This window comes from Cynocephalus volans, chromosome 9 (assembly GCF_027409185.1).
Source record: "Cynocephalus volans isolate mCynVol1 chromosome 9, mCynVol1.pri, whole genome shotgun sequence".
Taxonomy (NCBI): domain Eukaryota; kingdom Metazoa; phylum Chordata; class Mammalia; order Dermoptera; family Cynocephalidae; genus Cynocephalus; species Cynocephalus volans.
The window spans coordinates 63192754-63216946 of record NC_084468.1 but is presented as its reverse complement, the minus strand read 5'-3'; the positions used below and the strand labels follow the sequence as shown (position 1 = coordinate 63216946).

Below are 24193 nucleotides of genomic sequence, written 5' to 3'. Positions count from 1 at the left end.
GCCTAGGGGTTTCTACCCCTGCCCTCTTGGAATGCTGCTGCCACCGTATGAAGAGAGCTGAGCTCATCTGCTAGAGACATGATGGCCAGCCAATGGCCAGTACTGACCACCAGACGTGTGAATGAAGTGGCCCCACTCAAGTCACCAGGTGACTGCAGCCAATGAGTGACCCCAGGAGAGACCATCAGAAGAACCACCCAGCTGAGCCCAGAACAAGTTGTTGTCTCACCCAGCCCAAACTAATGACCTAGAGTCATAAGCCAGAATAAAATGGTGGTTGTTTTAACCCAAGACATTTTTGGGAAACAATAGATAACTGATAGAGTAACATAGCATGACATAAAAGTGGCCGAACCCATTTTTAGTTCAAATTGTTTGGTCACAGTATACATATTTCCTTTAGACTATCCTACCACATGGCTCATGGTATAAATGGCTATTAGTTGTTAATCAGCACCCTGAGGCTGCTTCTCCAAATTTTAGAAGACCAATCCCACAACAAAGATTCAAGCTAGTATTATTTGGGGCAGTCCTAAGAATAATGTAGTTTAGTGAAAATAGTCGTATACTAAACATCAGATATCTCAGTACGAGCCCATATTTGTAATAAAATAGTTCTGTGAAATTTGTAACTCCTTAGTGGTCTCTGAGCCTCCACAGTCCCATCTAAAATTGAAAAGACTGATTTGTGTGTGTGTGTGTATGTGTGTGTGTGCGTGTGTGTGTGTGCGTGTGCGCACGTGTGTGTTTGTGTGTTACTCTCAGGTTTTGACCACACTCATGCCTGGCTGCCCAGAGATCAGTCCTGGTCTCGATACTTCATTTGTTTTTTTCCCTTCCAAACCTTCTTATTTTTTTCCCAGAGGATTGTTGAAAGAAACATGAACAATTTTGAGTACCTCTCACTTTAGAAAGAAAATCCGGATCACTTTTAATGTGGAGGACAAAATATCAGTAGGAGGAGCAGCCTCTTCATGTGGTTTGTAGACTCTTTCTTCCTGCTCAAGACCTTATGGATCCAGCTTCCAGGTTTTAACTTAAAGTGCAGCCAATAAGACAAATCAGAGGCTTATGCCTTGCTGTTTGGGTGACTTATGACTCTGATGTAAAGTGAGTAACTCCAATTTCTTGGTTTGAGTCACTTTCATAGATTTTGCAGAATAAGAAGGGAAACGGTTGTATGTAGCAATGGCCAATGTGTTCATATATGCACCCTCCCATTAGCTTTCACTATTTCCCTGCCTCACTTCACATTTTTTTCCCACCTGATGTTTTTGGTATTATATACTCCTTAGTAAAATAGTAGTACATAGTATTTGCCTTGAGATCTAATTTTGGAGTAGCCCAATTGTCCAAGTTTGGGTATCCTCCCAGAGGAGATTCTGATACAAAGATTTCTGTGCATTAGTTTATCTCGGAAATTATTATAGAAAGGAAAAGTGAGGGAGTGGAGAAATGTATTGCTGAGAAGAGAGAAAAGCTAATAAAGTATATGTAATTTTTCATATCCCTGTGGACAACTACAGTGTAATCTCTCCATGGAGCCTCAGAGAAGCCTTGTAAAATGTTCCTTGGAATTGTCCCACCAAGAATTCCACATCCAGTCATGTTGGAGTAAAATGGAACAATCCTAACTTCCTGGCACAAACAACTAGAAAACTCAACAAAGATATAAAACAACTATGTTCAGACATTGGGCAGAGGGCAGCAAAGAACTAAAATTCCTAAGAAAAGCAAATAAATAAGGTTAGTCCACGACCACCCTGGCTTTTTGTTGGGCAATTCTGGACCGCTGTTCAGGGAGGGAGATTCTAAGGAAGGCACAGTGGTCTTGCCGAGTTGAGGAGACACAGATTTGAACTCAGGGAAGCTGAGGTGGCAAGATGTTATGAAATAGAGTTGCAGAAAGGAGAGATCTGTGCTAAAAAAAAAAGAGCTCCAGATATCTGCATTGAGATCCCATTGGATCTCTTCAGTCCATACTGTCACACATGCATAGGTTATAACTCCATAAGTCAGGGAAAGAGTAACCAGACGTCTGTGAGCTGAGCAATTCTGAGACCTCACATAGAGTGGGGAGATATTGAGGTCTGACCTGTCAGAGTAGAGAGAACTTGTGAGCACTCAGGGAATTCAGCAGTGGCATAGAAGGGACATGACTTAGAGGTATAGCTAAACAGGCCCTAGAGCAAAGCACACTTTCTAGACCACCCTAATGAAGCTCAAAAATGAGCTTCAGAAAGATCATTTTGAGGCTCCAGTAACTTAACTGCTTGTCAGAACAGGCCAAGATGTGGAGAAATGAAACAAATTCTTGACACACAACAATATAAGATTTAAAATTTCCTGCATCCAATCAAAAATTACTGCAAATGCTAAGTGGAACAGCATAAGACATAACCAATAAAAAAAGTCAGTCAATATAAGTAGATTTACAAATGACAGAATAATAGAATTAGCACAAAAGGATTTTTAAATAGCTATTATAAATATGCTGAAGGGTTTAAAAGAAAATGTGAACATTCTTAAGAAGTGGAAAATTTTATATATTTATATTATATTTATTTATTTTAAAATAAAATAATATGTATTTATTATATGTATATTTATTTATTATATATATTTGGAGAGAAAAAGAAGAGAAACCCTATTACCTTCAAATTAAATAGGAATCAGGATTGAACTAACTTGGGTTTGATAAAGCAAACAATAATGGTGCAGTATGCAACTGGATTCAGTCACAACCTTTATTATTATACACATAAAATATTAATACAGAATCTTTGAAAACAAATAAATTAATAAAAATAAGAACTATTGCAGATGATGCTGAAACACACCAAGCCCCGTCCAGGTGACCTCAGGAGCTATTTCTCTTTTTCCTTTTATTCCCATAAAGGCAGGGCCTGCTTCAGAAACAGCCACTGATGAGCTGCTTCTTTCCTGCTCGTCAGTTGGAGTTGTCACTGTAATGAGAAAATGGTTGTCCTTAGCAGGTGCTCAGGAAAGCTGATGCACAGCACTCCTCTTCTGTCCTGCCCCTAGGCTCCAGAGTTTCTCCAGCCTCACACCCAAACGCCTACTGCCTGTGATGCCTGTGCTTGTGGCAGAGACCTCTAGGCTCCTGGATCCTCTTACTTAAGACTGGGAATGGGGTGGGGTGCTGTGATCTCTACTGCATTATTGGCTACAGACAGCCAGAACCTAATTGCTCTCTGTCTGTCACACTGGGCCTCACTTATGCCTCAGAGCAGCCTCATGAAGTAGCTACTATTATTTTCCCTGTTTTACAGTCTTGGATAAACTAAAAAATTGTCCTGAGTCACATGGCTAATCGGTGGTGGAACCCAGATTTGTACTCAGTGCAGTATCACTGCAAACTCCCTGCTCTTCACCACTGAACTGTAGGGCCCACGTTGCAAAAAAACCAAGGGGTCTGCTATTCATCTGAAGCCTAGAAGGAACTGGGAGAGCAGGAGGGTAGGGGGAAAGATTTTCACATGACTGGCCAACACCGCTGAGAATGTTAATGAAAGCAGTTTTACTTACATTCATTGGAATGGGGAAAGGGTGTGGGTGGGGATGGAGGACACTAGAAATATCCTCTGTCACCAAAGCAGATTAATGATCTCAATGGCAAACTTAATTGTGAAAATAATGATGGCTTTTTTCAGTCATTCAGCTAAACCCTGGTTTCTCTGATCTAATCTTCAGGGGGCAGATGCCAGCATGTGTGACCAAGGACTCCAGTCACGCGTCTAGACAGAAACCATAACTCACTTGTTTAGCATCTTGTCGATGATTTTCTTAACCATGGGGGCTGCGGGGTCGAGACAGGCTTCCTGCCCATTCTTGAGAGTGGCTCTGCAGAGAGAAGGGAAGGTCCCCGTGAGGCAGGAGGTCGGGCAGGGGGTCGGGGTCGGGGACAGCCGGAGGGGAGGGGCGACTCGACTCTGGCGGGAGCAGCAGCACCGCGGGGCGGGACTCACATGACTTCGGTCTGGTCGCAGTGGGGTCCCGGGGACGTCACCTTCACACTTTGGATGTTCTTGAGGTGGATGCCCTGCAGGGTCTGGAAGCACTGGCAGCGCAGTTCACCGACCACGGGCGCCGCTGTCGGGAGAAGAGACTCGGTTAACGGGGCTGTCCCCGGATGGGCGCCCACCACAGCCCTGACCCGCCGCTGGGATCCCAGGACGCCGGGTCCCACCTGTCGAGAGGCGGCCGGCGGCGACCAGGAGCAGAAGCAGCAGCGCCGCCCGGAGGAGCCGGGGAGCGCAGGAGGCAGCGGGTTGGCGGCGCGGGCCATGGGGCTGGGCACGAGGGTCGGGCGGCGGAGCCTGCAGGGAGAGCTGGCGGGGAGGTGCCTGCGGTGCGGGCGCTGTGGCTCCCCCACGTCGGCGAGCCCCTTTTATGCACGGTTAGGGCGGGAAAGCCAGAGGCCCTAGTCTGGGGAAATTCTCAGAGCTCCAGGCCATTCCAGGGTACAATAGGAGAGCACTGACCTAGCCCCTGGGGTGGAGCACGGTGAGGTGACACACAGGTGTGCTGCCCCTGCCTCCCCTCCTGCTTAAGTCAATCACAAATGAATAATCTGTTATTATGCTGGGAGCACATTGTGCTGGGCATCATAAGATAGTCTGACCATGTGTGATCTGAAAAGAGGAGAGGCTTTATAAAATAATTTGCTCGTATTGAACAATTGTATAATTGCAAATTGTCGGGTTTATCTAGGATGTTGTAATGGATTAAATTCCAAAAGTATTGTAAGTCTTCTAAAGAACTCTAAAATAATATTTTAAAACTCATCGCAAGTGGAGTCAGCCTTAAGCTAAAATTCTTGGGTATAACATACTCAGTGATCACTGAGTGTTGCTATTGATTCTTAACTGCATTCTCTCTCTCTGATTGATTATAGCATCTCTTTATGTTAGAAAGTTATATAAACATCCATCCTTTGGTTCCAGTGATTTTCTTCTTGCAAACATGTCAGAATAAGGTGTAGTACAAACTTGTTAGATTAAATCCCCCTGAATTGTTCCAGATTCAATAGCCATAAATTTTATTATACCCTCTTGAGGAAGTTCATGCTTCATCATGCTTCTTCTGATCTTCAAGGATGGGACCTCTACAACTTTCTACATGTGAAGAGACAGTGATAATATCCAGTGTAGATGTGCCTAAGAATTCTGTGCCCTAAGGACAGAAGGGGGAAGAATTTATTCACTAGCTCCCATCCTGCAGTATCCACAGTGGCACTGAGGGGGTCAACTGTCTCTCCCTTGTGGGTACCCCCTGGTCAGAGAAGCTCCAGGGCAGAAAACAAGAGCTATGGAGTGTAGTTAAGACCATATGCTGTCAGGTTATAGCAGCAGAGGGTTGATTACTGCAGGAATTGCTGAGCAGCAGGGGGACTCAGAGGATATGAGGCAGGGCACGACAGAATTAAATAATTAAAAATTATAATAATTAATACATATGTCTACAGTTTATGACCTGTTTTCTCTTTGTGAAGAAAATGAAAGCATTCTGGCTGAATTTTTCTGATGAAAATGCAATGTGTTGGTTTTGCTACAGAATTTGTACAAGGAAATAGTATGATCATACAGCTGGGCAGAATTTCTTTAGTCCAATGTTTGCTCTGTCCTTACGTCCTGCTTCTTGACGTCTCTGCACAACTACTTGGGTCCCAGTTTGGTGGTCTCTGAGAATGTGGCCAAGTAAGCTAGATTTTGGATTCACTGATAAAATTCTTTATTATCCTAATTTGAAGGCTTTCAGTGAGTCAATACATACACCTTATGGGATCTTTAGGTAATGCCACTGTCATTTAGACACCACGGCTGCCTGCTCTTTGGTTGGTTTGAGTCAGTGCCTGGGTTGCTTTCTAATGGCTGATGGCAAAAGAAAAGCAGCCAACTTCATCATGGGCTATAGATAAAGCTTTGGACAGTATTGTTGTATTTTTTTAAATTACTCCTAACTAATAATCTGTATTTTTATAGCAATTTTAGGTTTACAGAGATTGAGCAGAACATACAGATAGTTCCCCTGCGCTATTTCCACACACATTCACAGTTTGTCCTATTATTAACATGTTTTATTAGTCGGGTATGTTTGGTACAATTATGAACCAATATTGATATATTATTATTAACTCAATTTTACATTAGGGTTCTATCTTTGTGTTATACAGTTGTATGGGTTTTGCCAATGCATGATGTCATTACAGTATTGCAGTACCGTACAGAATAGTTTCACTGTCCTAAATATATTCTGTGCTCCACATATTTATTCCTCCCTTCTTCCCTCTCTCTTCTCCTGAAACCCTGTAAACCACTGATTTTACTTCTTCATTACCTCAAGCATTTATCATATCTTTGTGTTTGGAACATTCAAAATCCTCTCTTCTAGCTAATTGAAACTATGCAATAAATTGTTGCTATTTGTATTTATTCTACTATGCTATAGGACACTAGATTTTATTTGACCTCTTTAGCTGTACTTTTGTATCCATTCACTATCATTCCCTATCCCCACCCTTTCTATACATTTGTGTCTCTGGTAAGGGCCATTTTACTCTCTATTTCTATGTGATCAACTTTCTTAGTGCTGGGGATTGAATGTACCCCCCCCCCCAGAAAAACCTCATTGTGTCCCCCAATGTTCCACGTATTGGAGATTTGGTCCCCACTATGACAGTGTTAAGACGGTGGGCAATCCTATTATGGTAATTGAAAAGTAGGTCTTTGGAGAGGATGATTTAATGATGGTTGTGGGCACGGTTCTGAGGGCTTTAAAAGGAGAGCATGTGAGAGTCTCTCTCTCTGCACCATTTTCTGCTATGTAAGACTCCTGCCAGATGTGTTCCCTGTACTGTGGACTTCCCAGCCACAGAAATTGTAAGCAATAAATATTGTTTCTTCACAATTACCCAGTTCAGAGTATTTTGTTATAAGCAACAGAAATGGACTAATACGCTTAGCTCCCACACGTGAGTGAAAACATGCTATTTTCCTCTCTATTCCTTTTCTACTTCACTTAACATGATGTCCTCCAAGCTCAACCATGTGTACACTAGTGACAGGATTTTATTCTTTTTTCATAACTGAATAGTATTCCATTGTGTATAAATGCCACATTTTCTTTATCCATTTATCTGGTGATGGACACTTGGGTTATTTGCATATCTTGGCTATTATGAGTACTGCTGCAATAAACATGGAGGTGCAAATATCTCTTTAAAAAGCCAATTTTCTTTCCTTTGGATACATATTCAGTAGCGAGATTGCATGATCATATGGTAGTTCTACTTTTAGTGTTTTGAGGAAACTCCCCACTTCACTTCAGTCAGTGAGTCTTCATTTTCTTGTCCCTCAAAGAAGTCTGGCTTTAGTAAAGAACTAAGATTATTTTATTTTACTTTGCCAAACACTTGAAATTTGGCAGAATCTTTGGTTAAACAAAATAAGTACCACGTGCATTTAGAAGTAAATCAAAACAAGAAAACATTTTAGTGACAGAGTCTAGACTAATGACTTTCAAAGTTTGATTTGGGGATTTCTAGGAGAACCTGAGACCCTTTTAGGAAGTCTGTGAGGTGAAAATATTTTTATGTTACTAAGATGTTTGCCTTTATGACTGGCTCTCCGGGAGTGTAGAATGGAGTTTTCCAGAGGTTTTATGGTATGTGATAATGCCAGTGCTCTGATGGCTAATAATATTTGAGTTGATATTTTAAATTTCCTCAGTTTTGATTTTATGTAAAGTAAATTTCAATGGTTACAATTTATATTTTCAAAAAAAAAAAATCTTTGTGGTCCTCAGTAACTTTTAAGTGTTTAAAGGTGTCTTGAGAAGAAAAAGATTGAGAATCACTGTCTGGAGCAACACTGTCAAATATAATTGATTACAGTGATGGAAATGTTCTACAAGTCTGCACTGTCTTACACAGCAGCCACGAGACACCTGTGACAGTTGAGCATGTAATATATGACTAGTGCAACAGAGGAGCTGAGTCTTTTATTTGTATTAACTTTAAGTGCCACTGTGGTTCCATATTGGCCAGTCCAGACCCAGACACTAAATAAACTGACTTCTGATTTAATATTTTCCCCAGTATATTTTATACAAGTTTATTTACATTTAGAAAGAGATTATTTTTATTTTTATCTTTTTAGGAAATGTGAGGGAACAAGATGACTGACTAAAAGACCCTACCGCTTGCCTCTCCCACAAAGACATATAAAAGGACAAATAAAAAAACTATATTTGCAGAAAAATAACTAAAGGAGAGTGCTGCAGCATACCAAAGGAGTGAAAGAAACACTGGTGAGTACAGAAACTCAGGAGAGTCACATAGAGAAGGAAAGAAAATACCCAGCCCCTACTACCCCATTCCCCAGCTAGGAGCATCTAGAAACCAGAAGGAACTCCCCTGTGTGAGGAAAAAATAAGTGAAAGGACCCCAGCAGCCTGCATCAATATCTTGGACACCTACAGCCCTCACCAGTGAAAACCCCAGCAGTTCTCACAGGCACTAAGACCTGATGAGGGAGCTGCTGTAGTCCACATGGTTGTGCTTCCCCAGAAGAGCCATCCCTGTGCACCACCCTGTGGAAACACAACTACTGTGCTTCACCATCTTGGAACTAGAAGTGCTGCTGGAGAGTGTCTTACCCCAGGGTGAGTGATATCCTTTCATACTAAAGGCTAATCTGCCATTGAACTGACTTCCCAAGTTGATCTGAGAGCAGTTGTTATACCCAACCCTGAGGGATAAAATGGTGGTGGAGCCACTCCACCTACCTTTCCATTTGCAGCCATGCCCCTTTCTCTTATGTGGGAACTGAAGCTGCACATTCTCTCAGGAGATCTTTAAATATCCCTCTCAGTCACAGCTATGCCTCACTCCCCTGAAACTGAGCTGAAGTGATGCATGGCCCCCTGGGAAATTGGTGTTTTGGCTGAACAGCTGCTTGGCTAAGTTTAACAGCTGCACATCCCAGGGCTAAACTGACATAGTACACTGTATCCCAGAAAAACAGAGCATCGGCTAAGCTGAGACATCCTACTTTACATGCCAAACTACTCTAATGCCCTGTTTCCATGGAGCTGTACCATTCCCCTAGAGACTGAGCTGCTGAGACACTCCTTTGCCCAGGGAATAGAGTCAGAGCTGTGCTACTCCCAGCCCCACACGGCCAAAATGACAGCTGCATTCTGCCATTTTGGGTCCCTGCTGTCACTGCACTTGTCCTCACAGAAACTGAAATATTGCTGAGTTTCACCATTCCAGGGACTAGAGGCACCACTAAACAGTGCCTCGCCCCTGATTACTGAGTAACAGCTAAGCCCACCAGTCTCCAAATTGCATTTGTGTTTGGCTCCCTTGGCCCAAGCTTTCTAAGCACTGCTTCTCTTCCAGAGTCAAGCCAGTGCTGTGCCCTGCTCCCTAGGGTCAGAGTCATAACTACAATCAAGCTTGCTGAGCCCAAGCTGACAAAAGTTGCCTCAGAGTCACAAATCCTGGTGTTGGGGGTAATCTACATCCAACCCTGCCACAGAGAGTGACCCTGCATACCAACACCTAGGTTCCACAATAGGTTTGGAGGCCAGCATTGGGCTGATTCAGAGGTTCCTTCTTTTTGTGCATCCAAATCGTGTTACTCTAGCCTTTTAGAGTGACTTCAGAATCCAATACTTTTCCTTGCTCTGGCTACTGGGTCATCTGTGTCAACAGGCCATACAGCCATTTACCTGTATATGTTATCTTCTTCCCGCATATTTACTGGGTTCTAAATGCTGTCTGATAATTCAGATTCTCGGCTGAGAAGAAGTAAAATTAACACTCAGTATAACTTGAAAAGGCTGTACCAATGAGAGGTTATGAATTCCTTATTTCAGTGGCTAACTATAGTTTCCCCAAGCTAAACAAAAGGCCAGAAACTATGAATCTGGTGATTGAACAAAACCCAGTGGGAAGTATGCTGTCATGTGAGTGGGAAGAGAAGCAGCAGTGCTTATGAAGAAAGTACAGAATATTCTTTGCATCATAAAACAGAATACAGATTTAACCTAGGCTAGACTCCAAATCTTCCCCCCTCTTGATAAGGCTAGCAAAAGTTTATTTATTTATTTATTTTTTTTCCCCAACAATTTTATTATTTTATTTATTTATTTATTTATTTATTTTAAGTTTTATTTTGTCGATATACATTGTGGCTGATTATTGCTCCCCATCACCAAAACCTCCCTCCCTTCTCCCTCCCCCCTCCCCCCCAACAATGTCCTTTCTGTTTGCTTGTCATATCAACATCAAGTAGTTGTGGTTGTTATATCTTCTTCCCCCCCCCCCCGGTTTGTGTGTGTGTGTGTGTGTGTGTGTGTGTGTGTGTGTGTGTGTGTGTGTGTGAATTTATATATTAATTTTTAGCTCCCACCAATAAGTGAGAACATGTGGTATTTCTCTTTCTGTGCCTGACTTGTTTCACTTAATATAATTCTCTCGAGGTCCATCCATGTTGTTGCAAATGGCAGTATTTCATTCGTTTTTATAGCTGAGTAGTATTCCATTGTGTAGATATACCACATTTTCCGCTATCCCACTGTTGGGAATATACCCAGAGGAATGGAAATCATCAAGTCGAAGGTATACCTGTTCCCCAATGTTCATCGCAGCACTCTTTACAATAGCCAAGAGTTGGAACCAGCCCAAATGTCCATCATCAGATGAGTGGATACAAAAAGTTTATTTAAACTATTTCTTGAGCTATATCTTTTTTGACAATTATATAGAGAAACTTTGAAGAATAAGTTCAAATTGATACATAAATACATATTTTTATAGCGTAAATAAAGTAGCCACGTTAGTCCACACTGCACTGCTTTAAGTGACTATACTTTGAAAAAAACATTTGTTACCTAAGAGAGAAGACTAAGCTTTTTTTCCCTGAAAAGGAATGTAAATGTCTATCTGATTAAAATGACAAGTTTTTTTTTTTTTTAAATAAAAAATGAAGTAGAATGGGGCAGGCTGATGACGAAGTAAAAAAAAATCTCTGCTAGTCACTGGCAAAAGAAGTAATTTACAAATAATCTCTTCACACCTGTTCAAGCTCTGTTTCATCTTTTTCTTTCTAGGTGATACCAGTTCAATCTTTAAACCCTTCAAAGATTTTTTTCTAGGTGAGCCAAGCGTATATTCTAAAAATGTGTGAACGTTAAGGCTACCTAAGCAAGTTTCCTGAGTGATACTAGTTGGCTGGGTGGTAGACTAAAATATATTCATTTTCAACTCTATACCCTCTTAGCGCTTCAGCCAGGGCTATGACTGAAGGCAGTGGTATGAGAAGGACCTCTTCACATGTAATGTTCAGTGAAAGAAGTCACCTTTGGAGGTTCATAACAGCCTGAGTTCTTCTTCAGTATAAACCAGCCCAAGAAATGGGCACAATTACTTCATTCTTGATTTTTGACCTCATCCAGTTACCTCTCCAGATTTGCTTTGGAAATTTATCCCTCATAAAATCCTCACAAATGTATAATCTGATATGGAACTGGGAGCACACTCTCCTTGGCATTGTATGATAGTTTGACCATGTTTGTTTTGAAAGTTAAGAGGAGGACCTTTATAAACTTATTTGCCCATATCGAACAATTGTATCACTCTAAAATAATAGTTTTTAAATCATTGCAAGCAGAGTCAGCCTTAAGCTAAAATTTTCATGGCTATAATTTATATTCAGTGATCACTAGTGTAGCTACTGACTCTTACCTGAATTCTCTTTCTTTTTTTCCCTCCATATAAAAAGAGGTTTCTTAGATGTTAGAATCATCTATTGACTGAGCAAGATTTGATATTAGTTCAGGCTTCAGGACTGAGCTGCAAAGCCTCTGCCACCAAGGCTTTATTTGGATTTCCATATGCAACAAAAGAAGAGCTCAGTCATTTTGCACGTTGGCCATTGTGCTTTGAAACATTTTTCCAATCCAAGGCCGGTACTGCAGTTTTCAGAGGACATGCTTTGGCCTCTAGGGACCAGAGGGGTCCTTTATATAAACAGTGTCCCATGTCCCAGGAGCTTCTCAACAGACACATTCGGGCATTTAGTGATTCTTAGGGAAGGAAACTGCTGCCTTCCTCAGGCTTGAACTGCAGGTACAGCAGGACAATTTCACCAGCAATCACCCAAAAATTACCCATTTCAGAATCCCGTGAACATGGCTGTGACAGTAAGAATGAAATGTTTGCTAATAAAGACTTGTTTGCTGCTCTCTCTTTCTAATTGGTAATTACAATATATCTTTATGTTAGTTAATTATATACACATCTTTCCTTCAGGGCCAGTGATTTTGTCCTGTAAAGATGCCAGGCACGTGTAGTACGAACTTGTTTGACCAATTCTATGTGCATTCCTCCATATGCAAGAGTCCCAAACGTTATTCTATCCTCTTGAATAAGTCCATGCTTCATCATACTTCTTCTCATCTTCAGGGATGGGATCTCTACAGTTTTTTCAGATAGAGATAGTGACAATTCTCTGTGTAAATATGACTCAGAATTACGTGCCTTAGGGAGAGAAGGGAGAGAGTTTATTCACCAGCTCTCCAATATCTACTGGTGGCTTCAAGGGAGTCAACTGCCTCTCACTCGTGGATGCTACCTTGTTAGAGAAGTTCAAGGGCATACAACAAGAACCATGACATGTAGCTAAGTCCACATGTTGCATGTTTTCTTGATGGTATTTATTCAGCACTTTAAATATATCTTTTTATTTTCTCCAGGCCTGTAAGGTTTATCTGAGCAGTATGCTGTTAGTCTAACAGAGAGTTTTTATTTGTGAACTGTCACTTTTGTCTTGATGTTTTAATAATTATCTCTTTATATTTGTTTTTTGCTTGTTTTGTTTTGTTTGTTTTATCTATAGCAACAATTTATTCTTTTTTTTTTCAGGGTTTCCTTTTTCAAGTTCTTTTTTTATGAATATTCATGAGATACAAAGCTAATTGTCACCTCTCATGCCCATGATGTGAGGGCTAGATTCATACTGGGGGCATACCCATTATGAGAAATTCCTTTTGTACCCTGTGTCCCCACCCAATTATCCCCCATCCTCCCTCCCCCTTTCCCTTTCCCTCCAACTCCACTTTGTATTCTAGGAATGTTCTCTCCCTCTGTAGGACCAACGCACTACTTTGGTCTTTCTTTCCTTCATTCTTTCTCTCTTAGCTCCCACATATGAGTGAGCACATGCAGTATTTATCCCTCTGTGTTTTGCTTATTTCACTCAACATAAGTTTCTCCAGGTTCATCCATGTTGTTGCAAATGGGAGCATTTCATTCTTTTTTATGGCAGAATAGTGTAATTCCATGGTGTATATATACCACAGTTTCCTTATCCAATCATCCATCAGTGGACATTTAGGTCGGTTCCATATCTTGGCTATTGTAAACAGAGCTGCAATGAACATGGGAGTGCAGGTATCCCTTCAACATGATGATTTCCATTCCTCTGAGTATAAACCCAGAAGAGAGATTGCTGGATCATATGGAAGATCTAACTAGTTGTTTGAGAAATCTCCGTACTGTTTTTGATAGTGGTTGTATTAATGTAGTCCCACCAACTGTGCAGTAGTGTTCTCTTCTCTCCACACCCTCACCAGCATTTGTTGTTCACCATCTTTTTGATTATAGCCAGTCTAACCGGGGTGAGGTGGTATCTCAATGTAGTTTTAATTTGCATTTCCCTGATGACTAGTGATGTTGAGCATCTTTTCATGCATCTGTTGGCCATTTGCATGTCTTCCTTTGAAAAATGTCTATTCAGCTCCTTTGCCCATTTTTTAATTGGGTTATTTGCTTTTTTTTTTACTGTATAATTGCTTGAGTTCTATGTATATTCTGGATATTAATCCCTTGATGGTGCATAGTAAGCAAAAATTTTCTCCCACTCTGTAGGTTGTCTTTTCACTCTGTTGATTGTTTCCTTTGCTGTGCAGAAACTTTTTAGTTCGATATAGTCCCATTTGCTTATTTTTTTCTTTTGCTGCTTCTGCTTTCACACTCATGTTCATAAAGCCTGTGCTCAAACCTAATTGCTGAAGTGTTTCACCTATATTTTCCCTTAATAATGTTACAGTTTCAGGTCTCATACTTAAGTCTTTAATCCATTTTGAGTTGATTTTAGTCTGTGGTGAGAGATGCATATCTAGTTTCATTCTTCTGCATATGGATATCCAGTTTTCCCAGCACCACTTGCTGAAGAGGCAATCTTTTCCCCAGTGTAGATTTTTGTTGCTTTTGTCCAATATCAGAAGGCTGTATGCCTGAGGGTTGATTTCTGGGTTCTCAATTCTGCTCCACTGGTCTGAATGTCTATTTTTATACCAGAACCATGCTGTTTTGGTTGCAATAGCTTTGTGGTATAATTTGAAGTCAGGTAGTGTTATGCCTTCAGCTTTACTTTTTTTGCTCAGGATTGCTTTGGCTATTCAGGGTCTTTTGTTTTTCCATATGAAGGGTAAGATTGTTTTTTCCATTTCTGTGAAAATGTCATTGGTATTTTGATGGGGATTGCATTGAATCTATAGATTGCTTTGGGTAGTATAGCCATTTTCACCATGTTAATTCTTTCAATCCAAGAGCATGGAATATCTTTCCATCTTTTTGTGTCTTCTTTAATTTCTCTCAGAAGTGGTTTGTAGTTCTCATTGTAGAGGTCTTTCACCTCCTTGGTTAAATTGATCACTAGGTATCTTATTTTTTTCATGACAATTGTAAATGGGCTTACTTTCTTTATTTCTCTTTCTGTTAATTCATTATTTGAGTATATAAATGCTGCTGATTTGGTGGCATTTATTTTGTATTCTGCAACATTACCAAAGTTATTAACCAGCTCTAGGAGTTTGTTGATAGAGTCTTTAGGTTTTTCTACATATAGTATCATGTCATCTGTGACTAGAGAAACTTTGACTTCATCTTTTACAATCTGTATTCATTTTATTTCTTTCTCTTGCCTGATTGCTCTGGCTAATACCTCTAGTACTATATTAAATAGAAGTGGTGAGAGTGGGTTTCCTTGTCTTTTTCCTATTTCTAAGGGAAAGTCTTTCAGTTTCTCCCCATTTGGATTGATACTGGTTGTTGGATTTTCATAAATGGCCTTTATTGTGTTGAGATATTTTCCTTCTATACCTAATTTGTTGAGAGTCTTTATCATAAAGGGATGTTGAATTTTGTCAAGTACTTTTTCAGCACTTATTGAGATAATCATATGGTCTTTGTCTTTGAGTTTGTTGATGTAATGTATCACATTTAATGACTTTTGTATGTTGAACCATCCTTGCATCCCTGGGATGAATCCCACTTGATCATAGTGTGTAGTTTTTAAAATATGTTCCTGTATTCTGATTACTAATATTTTGTTGAGGATTTTAGCATCTAGATTCATCAAGAATATTGTCCTATAATTTTCTTTTTTTGTTGTGACTTTATCTGGTTTTGGTATTAGAGTTATGTTGGCCTCATAGAATGAGTTTGGGAGAGTAGTGTCTGTTTCAATTGTTTGGAATAGTTTGAGGAGAATTGGTATTAACTCCTCTTTAGAAGTTTGGTAGAATTCAGCTGTAAAACTATCTGGACCCAGAATTTTCTTTGTTGGAAGATTGCTAATTACCACTTCAATCTCCTTGCTTGTTATTGGTCTGTTCAGGTTTTCTATCTCTTCTTGGTTCAGTCTTGGTAGTTTGTATGTGTCTAGAAACTTATCCACCTCTAAGAGATTTTCGTATTTGTTGTCATACCATTGTTTATGAGTCTTTTATGATTCTTTGTATTTCTATGGTATCAGTTGTAATGTCTCCCTTCTCATTTCTGATTTTTGTGATTTGGGTCTTCTCTCCTTTTTTTTTTTTTTTTTTTTTTTGTAACCTAGCTAATGGTTTGTCTGTGTTATTTATCTTCTTGAAAAACCAACTTTTGGTTTTGTTGATCTTTTCTATTGTTTTATGGGTCTCAATTTCATTTAGTTCTGATCTGATCTTAATTATTTCTTTCTGTCTACTACCATTAAGTTTGTATTGTTGTTGTTTTTCAAGTTCTTTGAGGCATAGTGTTAGGTCGTTTATTTGAAGTCTTTCTATTCTTTTGATATAAACATTTATGGCAGTAAATTTGCCTCTTAGTTCTGCTTTTGCAGTTTCCCACAGGTTTTGGTATGATGTATCTTTATTTTCTTTAGTTTCTAGGAATTTTTTGATTACCTGTTTAATTTCTTCTTGGACCTATAGGTCATTCAGGAGCCTATTATATTGTTTCCATGTATTTGTATGGCTTCCAGAGTTTTGCTTATTGTTTGTCCAGTTTTAGTCCATTGTGGTCTGAAAAGATTGTTGATATGATTTTAATTGTTTTAAATTTGCTGAGACTAGATTTGTGACCTAATTAATATGTGGTCTACCCTAGAGAAGGTACCATGAGCTGTTGAGAAGAAAGTGTATTCTTTATTTGTTGGGTGAAATGTTCTGTATATATCTGCCAAGTCCAGTTGGTCTAGGGTGTAGATTAAATCCTGTGTCTCTTTGTTGACTTGTTTCCTGGAAGATCTGTCCCATACTGAGAGAGGGGTGTTCATATCACCCACCATTAATGTATTAGGTCCTATTTCTTTCTTTAGGTCTCAGAGTGTTTGCTTTATGTATCTGGGTGCTCCTATATTGGGTGCATACATGTTTATGATTGTTATGTCTTCTAGCTGGATATATCCCTTTATCATCATACAGTGGCCTTCTTTGTCTTTTTTTTTAATGTTTTTTGGTTTAAAGTCTATTTTGTCTGATATAAGAATATCTACTCCTGCTCATTTTTGGTTTCCATTTGCATGGTATATCTTTTTCCATCCCTTCACTTTTCATCTATATGTGTCTCTACAGGTGAGGTGAGTCTCTTGAAGACAGGATATACTTGGGTCTAGCTTTTTAATCCAGTCAGTTAGTCTGTGTCTTTTGAATGGGGAGTTTAGTCCATTCACATTTAGGGTAGTTATTGACAAGTGTTGCTTAATTCCTGTCATTTAATTGATTCTTGTTTAGATGGTTTAAATATCTTTTAATCATTATTTCCCCTTTTATTTCTCTTCTTCAAAGTGAGTTGGGAATTTAAGGTCGGATGATTTAGCTTCTTTCTCTTTCTTGCTGGTGTTTTTGTTTTAACAGTAGGTTCTGCTCTTTCTTGTGTATTTGTGATAGTGGCCACTATTATTCAGATTCCAGATGAATGACTCCCTTGAGAATTTCTTGCATGGCTGGTCATTTGGTGGTGAATTCCTACAATTTTTGTTTGTCTGGAAAATACACTATTCTTCCCTCATTTCTGAAGGAGAGCCTTGCTGGGTAAAGAATTCTTGGCTGAAAATTTTTTTCTTTTAGTATTTTGAATATATCATTCCACTTTCTTCTGGCACATAGAGTTTCGGTTGGAAGTCTGCTTTTAGTTTGATGGGGGTTCCCCTGTAAGTGACCTGATGCTTTTCTCTTGCTGCTTGCAGAATTCTCTGTGTCTTTGAGCTTTGCAAATTTAACTATAATGTGTCTTGGGGAGGATCTTTTTGGGTTGAATCAGTTTGGGGACCTTTGACCTTCCTGGATCTGAAGGTTTGTATCTCTCCCTACACCTGGGAAGTTTTCTGTTACTATTTCCTTGAGTAGGTTTTTAATACCTTTTCCTTTCTTCTCCTCTTCAGGAATACCCATGATTCAGATGTTAGAGCACTTGAGGTTGTCTGCTATCTCTCTTAGACTTTCCTCATTATTTTTAAGTCTTTTTTCTTTTCTTTTTTTTTTTTTTTTGGTCTTCCTGAGTATTTCAAAAAGACCATCTTCTAGCTCTGAAATTCTTTCTTCTGCTTGCTCTACCATGCTGCTCAAGCTCTCAGTGGTGTTTTTTGTTTCACTGAGTGAATCTTTAATTTCTAGAAGTTCTGCTACACTCTATTTTAAGGTATTAATCTCTTTGTAGATTTCCTCCTTCATATTCTGGATATTTTTTCTCATTTCATTGTGTTCTCTAGTTGAGTCTTTCTTTATTTCTTTAAGTTTTCTTAAGATCATTGCTCAAAATTCTTTTTCAGATATTTCAAGGATTCCCTGTTCCATGAAGTCTGACTTTGGAGCATTATTATATTCTTTTGGTTGTGCCATTTCTTCTTGTTTGTTTGTACTTCTAGTATTTTTTCATTGATGTTTGGTCATTTGGTAGAGGATTTACTTCTTCTATTACACTGAGGTTGGGTGTGGAGTGGCCCTGGTTGCTACTGTGGAGGTGAACTGTCTTTGTTTGACAGTAGGTGTGGTGGTGGTTATGTTAAACCTCCTTGGGTCCTGTTCCAGAATGTTGGTATAGGTCAGGGCACAGAGTGGGCTGGTGCTCTCCCTCCTGGGTCCAGGGGAGAGGAGGGGCTGCCTCTAGCCATGAAGTTCCACTGCCGCTGCTGCTGGGCTTACCTCATTGGGGGTTGGCGCCGGGGGCAGGCTGGCACTTTCCCCTCTGTGTCCAAGGAGCGGGTGGTGCTGCCTCTGGCCACCACTGTTCTGCTGCCATTGCTGTTGAGCTCATCTCAGTGCCTAGCAACACTTTATTTCAAGGTAATAACTGCACTGGATCCACTTTGCTCCAGTTCTCAGAGACCTATATGTCATCCTATACTCCAGGACCTGTCTTCTCAAAGCCATCACTGTCTCTTACTGCAGATATTCCCATAACCTCCTAAGTCTTCTCTCTACTTGTACATTGCTTCCCCATCCATTCTCCACAGAATAGCCTATCTCTTTATATTTGACTTTTGACATTTTGACTCTAATGTGCTTGGAGAGGACCCTGTTGGGTTGAATCCATTAGGGAACTTTTGAGCTTCCTGATCTTCATGTCCACCACCCTCTGAATATTTGGGAAGTTTTCAGCTGTTATTTCATTAAATAGGTTTTCTATGCCTTTTTTCTTATTGTCTTTTTTGGGGATGCCCCTAATTCAGAGATTTATTTGCTGAATGGTGTCCCATAATAATTGTAATTTTTATTCACTTTTTAAAAAATTCTTTTGTGTTTGAATTGACACATTGCAACTGTACATATTTATGGAATACAATCTGATGTTTTGATACATATATTGTTGTATAATAATTGGATCAAGTAGTTAAAGCATCAGTCACTTCATGCATTTATCATTTCTTTGTGAGGAAACATTCAAAAACCTCTCCTTTAGCAATTATGTAATATACAAAACTATACTGTTAACCGTGGTCATCCTACCATGCAATAGAACATCAGAACTTGTTCCTCCTATCTAATTGTAATTTTGTACCAGTGGGCCAACCTATCTGTCCCACCCTCCCATTTCTGGTAACCACTGTTCTACTGTCTGCCTCTATAATATCAACTTTTTTTCTTTCTTTTTTTTTCTTTTTCAAAGATTCCACATGTGAGTGAGATCATCTGGTATTTGTCTTTCTCTGCCTGACTTACTTCACTTAACATAATGTCCTCCAAGTCCATCCATGTTACTGCAAATGACAGCATTTTATTCAGTTTTTATGGCCGAATAGTATTCTTTGGGTATATATACCACATTTTAAAAATCCATTTACCCATTATTAAACACTTAAGTTGATTCCATATGTTCACTATTGTAAATTATGTTTCAATAAACATGAGAGTGCAGACATCTCTTTGAAATACTGACTTTATTCCTTTTGGGTATGTACCAATACTGAGATTGCTGGATCAAATGGTAATTCTATTTTTAACTTTTTGAGAAACTGTCATACTGTTTTTTATAATGGCTGTACTAGTTTACACTCCCACCAACAGTATGTAAGTATTCCCTGTTCTCCACGTCCTTACCAACCCTTATTTTCTTTTGTATTTTTGATAATAGTCATTTTAACTGGAGTGAGGTGGTATCTCATTGTGGTTTTCACTTGCATGATTTTCACCCTGATGATTAGTGATGTTGAACATTTTTTCATATGCCTTTGTCCAAACACAATGGAATAAACTAGAAAACAATAACAGCAGGATACTGAAAATTGTACAAATTCATGGAAAGTAAACAATATGTTCCTAAACAATAAATGGGTTAAAGGAGAATTTTAAAAGGAAATTTTAAAAACCTGGAGACAAATTTTTAAAAGACCACAACATACTAGAACCTATGGGTTTTCGGGATACAACTAAAGTAGTTCTCAGAGGGAAATTCACAGCAAGAAATGCCTACATCAAAAAAGAAGCAAGACTTTGAATAAACAACCTAATGTTACACATCAAAGAACTAGAAAAAAAAGAACAAACCAAGGCCAAAATTAGTAGAATAATAAAAATAACAAAGACAAGAAAAGAAATAAATGAATTAAATATTTGATATTAATAAAAATAAAAAATATTAAACAAAGATTTGTTTTTTTTCAAAACAAAATCCATAAACCTTTAGCCAGACTAATGGAAAAAAGAAAGACTCAAATAATTAAATTTAGAAGTAAAGGAGGAGACATTACAACTGATACCACTGAAATACAAAGAATCACAAGACTATTATGAACAACTATACACTAATGAACTGCAAAACCTAGAGAAAATGGATAAATTCCTGGATACATAAAACTTACCAATGTCAAATCATGAAGAACTAGAAAATCTAAACAGACCAATGGTGAGTAATGAAATAGAAGCAGTAAGAAAAAAACCTTCCAAAAATGAAAACCCCAGGACTAAGATGTACATAGAATTCTACCAAACATTTTAAGAAGAACTAATACCAATACTTCTCAAATTCTTCCAAAAAACTGAAGTGGAGGAAATACTTCCAAACTCATTCTGCGATGGCAGCATTACCCTTATACCAAAACAGGAAAAACTACATACCAATATCACTAAGGAACATAGATGTGAAAATCTTCAACAAAATTCTAGCAAACCAAATCCAACAAAATTAAAAAGATCATTGATCATGATCAAGTGAGATCCATCCAAGGGGTGCAAGGATAGTTTATCGTATGCAAATCAAAAAACATAATACATCACATAGAATAGAAGGAAGGAAAACAACTATATGATTACATCAATAGGTGCAGAAGGAGTATTTGATAAAATCCAACACTGCTTCATGATAAAAAACATTTAACAAACTAGGTATAGAAGGAATGTACTTCAACGCTAAGTGGCCTATATACGACAAAGCCACAGCTCATATCATACTGAATGGATAAAAACTGGAGGCTTTCCTCTAGGATCTGAAACAAGACAAGGATGTCCACTTTCCCCACTCCTATTCAACTTATCCTGGAAGTTCTAGCCAGTGCAATAAGAAAAGAGAAAGCAGTGAAGGCATCTGAATAGGAAAGGAGGAAGTCAAACTATCCCTATTTGCACATGACATAATCATATACATAGAAAACTCTAAAGACTCCACCAAAAAATTACTAGAACTAATAAATGAATTCAGTATACTGAAGAAATACAAAATCAACACACAAAAGTCAGTGGCCTTCCCATACACTAACAAAATAGCTGAAGGAACAATCAAGCAAGTAATCCCATTCACAATAGATAACACCCCCCAAAAAAGAAATATATGGAGTACATTTAACCAAGGAGGTGAAAGACCTATACAATGAAAACTATAAAACTTTGGTGAACAAAACTGAAGAAGACACAAATAAATGGAAAGATATCCCATGTTCTTGGATTGGAATTATTAACATCATCAAAATGTCCAATGTTACCCAAAGCAACTATACATTCAACACAATTCCTATCAAAATACCAATGACATTCTTCACAGAAATAGAAAAAATGATCTTAAAAGTTGTATGGAATCACAAAAGACCCCGTATAGCTAAAGCAATCTTGAACAAAAAGAACAAAGTAGGAGGTATCACATTTCCTGACTTCAAAAAAAGCTATAAAGCTATAGTAACCAGAACAGCATGGTACTGGCATAAAAATAGACAAATAGACCAATGGAACAGAATAGAGAGCCCCTAAATAAACCATGCACTTACAGCCAACTGATTTTTGACAAAGGTGCCAAAAATTTGGGGACAAAGACAGCTTCTTCAATAACTGGTGCTGGGAAAACTGGATATTCACATGCAAAAGATTGAAGCTAGACCCCTATCGCTAACCATACACAAAAATGAACACAAAACAGATTAAAGACCTAAATTTAAGACCCAAAACTATGGAATTACTAGGAGAAAACATAGGAGAAATGCTACACAAAATAGCAGTGGGCAGCACTTTTTTGAATGAAACCATAAAAGCACAGGCAACTACATCAAAAATACACAAATGGGACTACATCAAACTAACCAGCTCTTTCACAGCAATAGACACTATCAACAAAGTAAAGAGACAGCCTACAGAATAGGAGAAAATGTTTGCAATGTACACATCAAAAAGGGGGCTAATATCCAGCATATGTAAGGAACTCAACAGCAAAAAACAAATAACCCAATTAAAAAATGGGCAAAGGACCTTAATAGACATTTCTCTAGAGAAGGCATACAAATGGCCAACAAACATGAAAAAATGCTCGAAGCACTAATCACCAGGTAAATGCAAATTAAAACCACAATGAGATGTCATCTCACCCCAGTTAGAGTGGCTGTTATCAACAAGACAGAAAATAACATATGCTGGCGAGGATGTGGAGAAAAGGGAACTCTCATTCATTGCTGGTGGGAATGTAAATTGGTGCACCATTCTGGAAAACAGAATGAACGTTCCTCATAGAACCAAAAATAGATCTACCTTATGACCCATCTATCCCACTACTGGATATAGACCCAAAAGAAATGAAATCAATATATCAAGAAGACACCTGCACTACTATGTTCATTGCAACACTATTCACAATAGCCAAGACACAGAATCAACTTAAATGTCCATCAGTGGATGAATGGATCAAAAAAAAAAAAAAAACCCCAAACTGTGTTGTGTATATGCAATGGAACACTATCCATCTATAAAAAGAAAATAGTATTGTATCATTTGCAGCAACATGGATGGAACTGGAGACCATCATGTTAAGTGGTGTAAGCCAGGCACAAAAAGACAAATACCACATACTCTTACTCATAGGCAGAATCTAGAAAATGAGTAAATAAATAGATTTTCAAAGAAGTAGAGAGTAGAATAATGATTACCAGAGGCCAAGAGTGAAGGCAAGGTTGCGGGTAGTGGGGTGGCAAGTGGTGGATTCACAGGTGTGAAAGAAAACTATGCTATCTTCACTAAGTGAATCATTGTGCAGTATATGCATATATAAAAATGCATGTATATGCAGTATATGCGTGTATAAAAATGAAACACTATATCCTATAAAGATGTACAAATGAAGGCTAAAATGAAAAAATAAATAAAATCAACAGAGGCTGGGAAGTTCAAGATAATCGAATTGGCAGATTCAGTGTTTGGTTAAGAGACTGATATCTGGTTCGTAGATGGTACTTTCAAGCTGTGTCCTCACAGGGTGGAAGAGGCAAAGCAACTCGGAGCCTCTTTCATAAGGACATTCATCATTCATGAGGGCTCTGCCCTCATGACCTAATCACCTTCCACAGATGGTAACATCGGTGATGAGGTGTCAGCATATGAATTTGAGGAGACACAAACATCCAGACCTTTGCAATTTGTTTCATAGATGAGGAATCCATTGAAGAATAGCAAACAGGACAGTGACCTGGTGAGATTTGCATTTTACAACAATCACTTTGCAGTGAAAAGACTGACTGGATTAGGGAGAGGATGGAGTCAGGGAGACAAGCTAGGAGGTTATTTCAGTGGTTCAAGTGAAAGTTAGAGAGATCAGAACTAAGGCCTTGGCAGAGAAGGACTAAATAAGGATTTATGAAAGCATAAAAATGTCAGGACCTAGAGTCTGGCTGGATGTGGGGAAGGGGGAGAGGGTCAATTTGTGATGACCCCTAGGTCCCTGGTTTAGGCAGCTGGGTGAATTGTAGTCTGAGAAAATGGAAAAACAGTGGGGCAGTGTGGTAGGGGAAGGTAATGAATGCGCCTTCTCCTCCTCGGGCTCTGTGGCACGTGGGGTTGGGCGTAGTTAGGAGTACATGTGTGTTTCAGCACAGGGAGGTGCAGGAGGTGGTGAGAGGAGGGTGGCAATTCTTTCCAGCAGTGACAG

General features: G+C 39.0%; 1 pseudogene; it reads right to left on the bottom strand.

The window, feature by feature from the left end:
• Window positions 1–3776: 3776 nt before the first annotated feature.
• LOC134385731 (growth-regulated protein homolog gamma-like) lies at window positions 3777–8826 on the bottom strand (annotated as a pseudogene).
• Between the last annotated feature and the right edge of the window lie 15367 nt (window positions 8827–24193).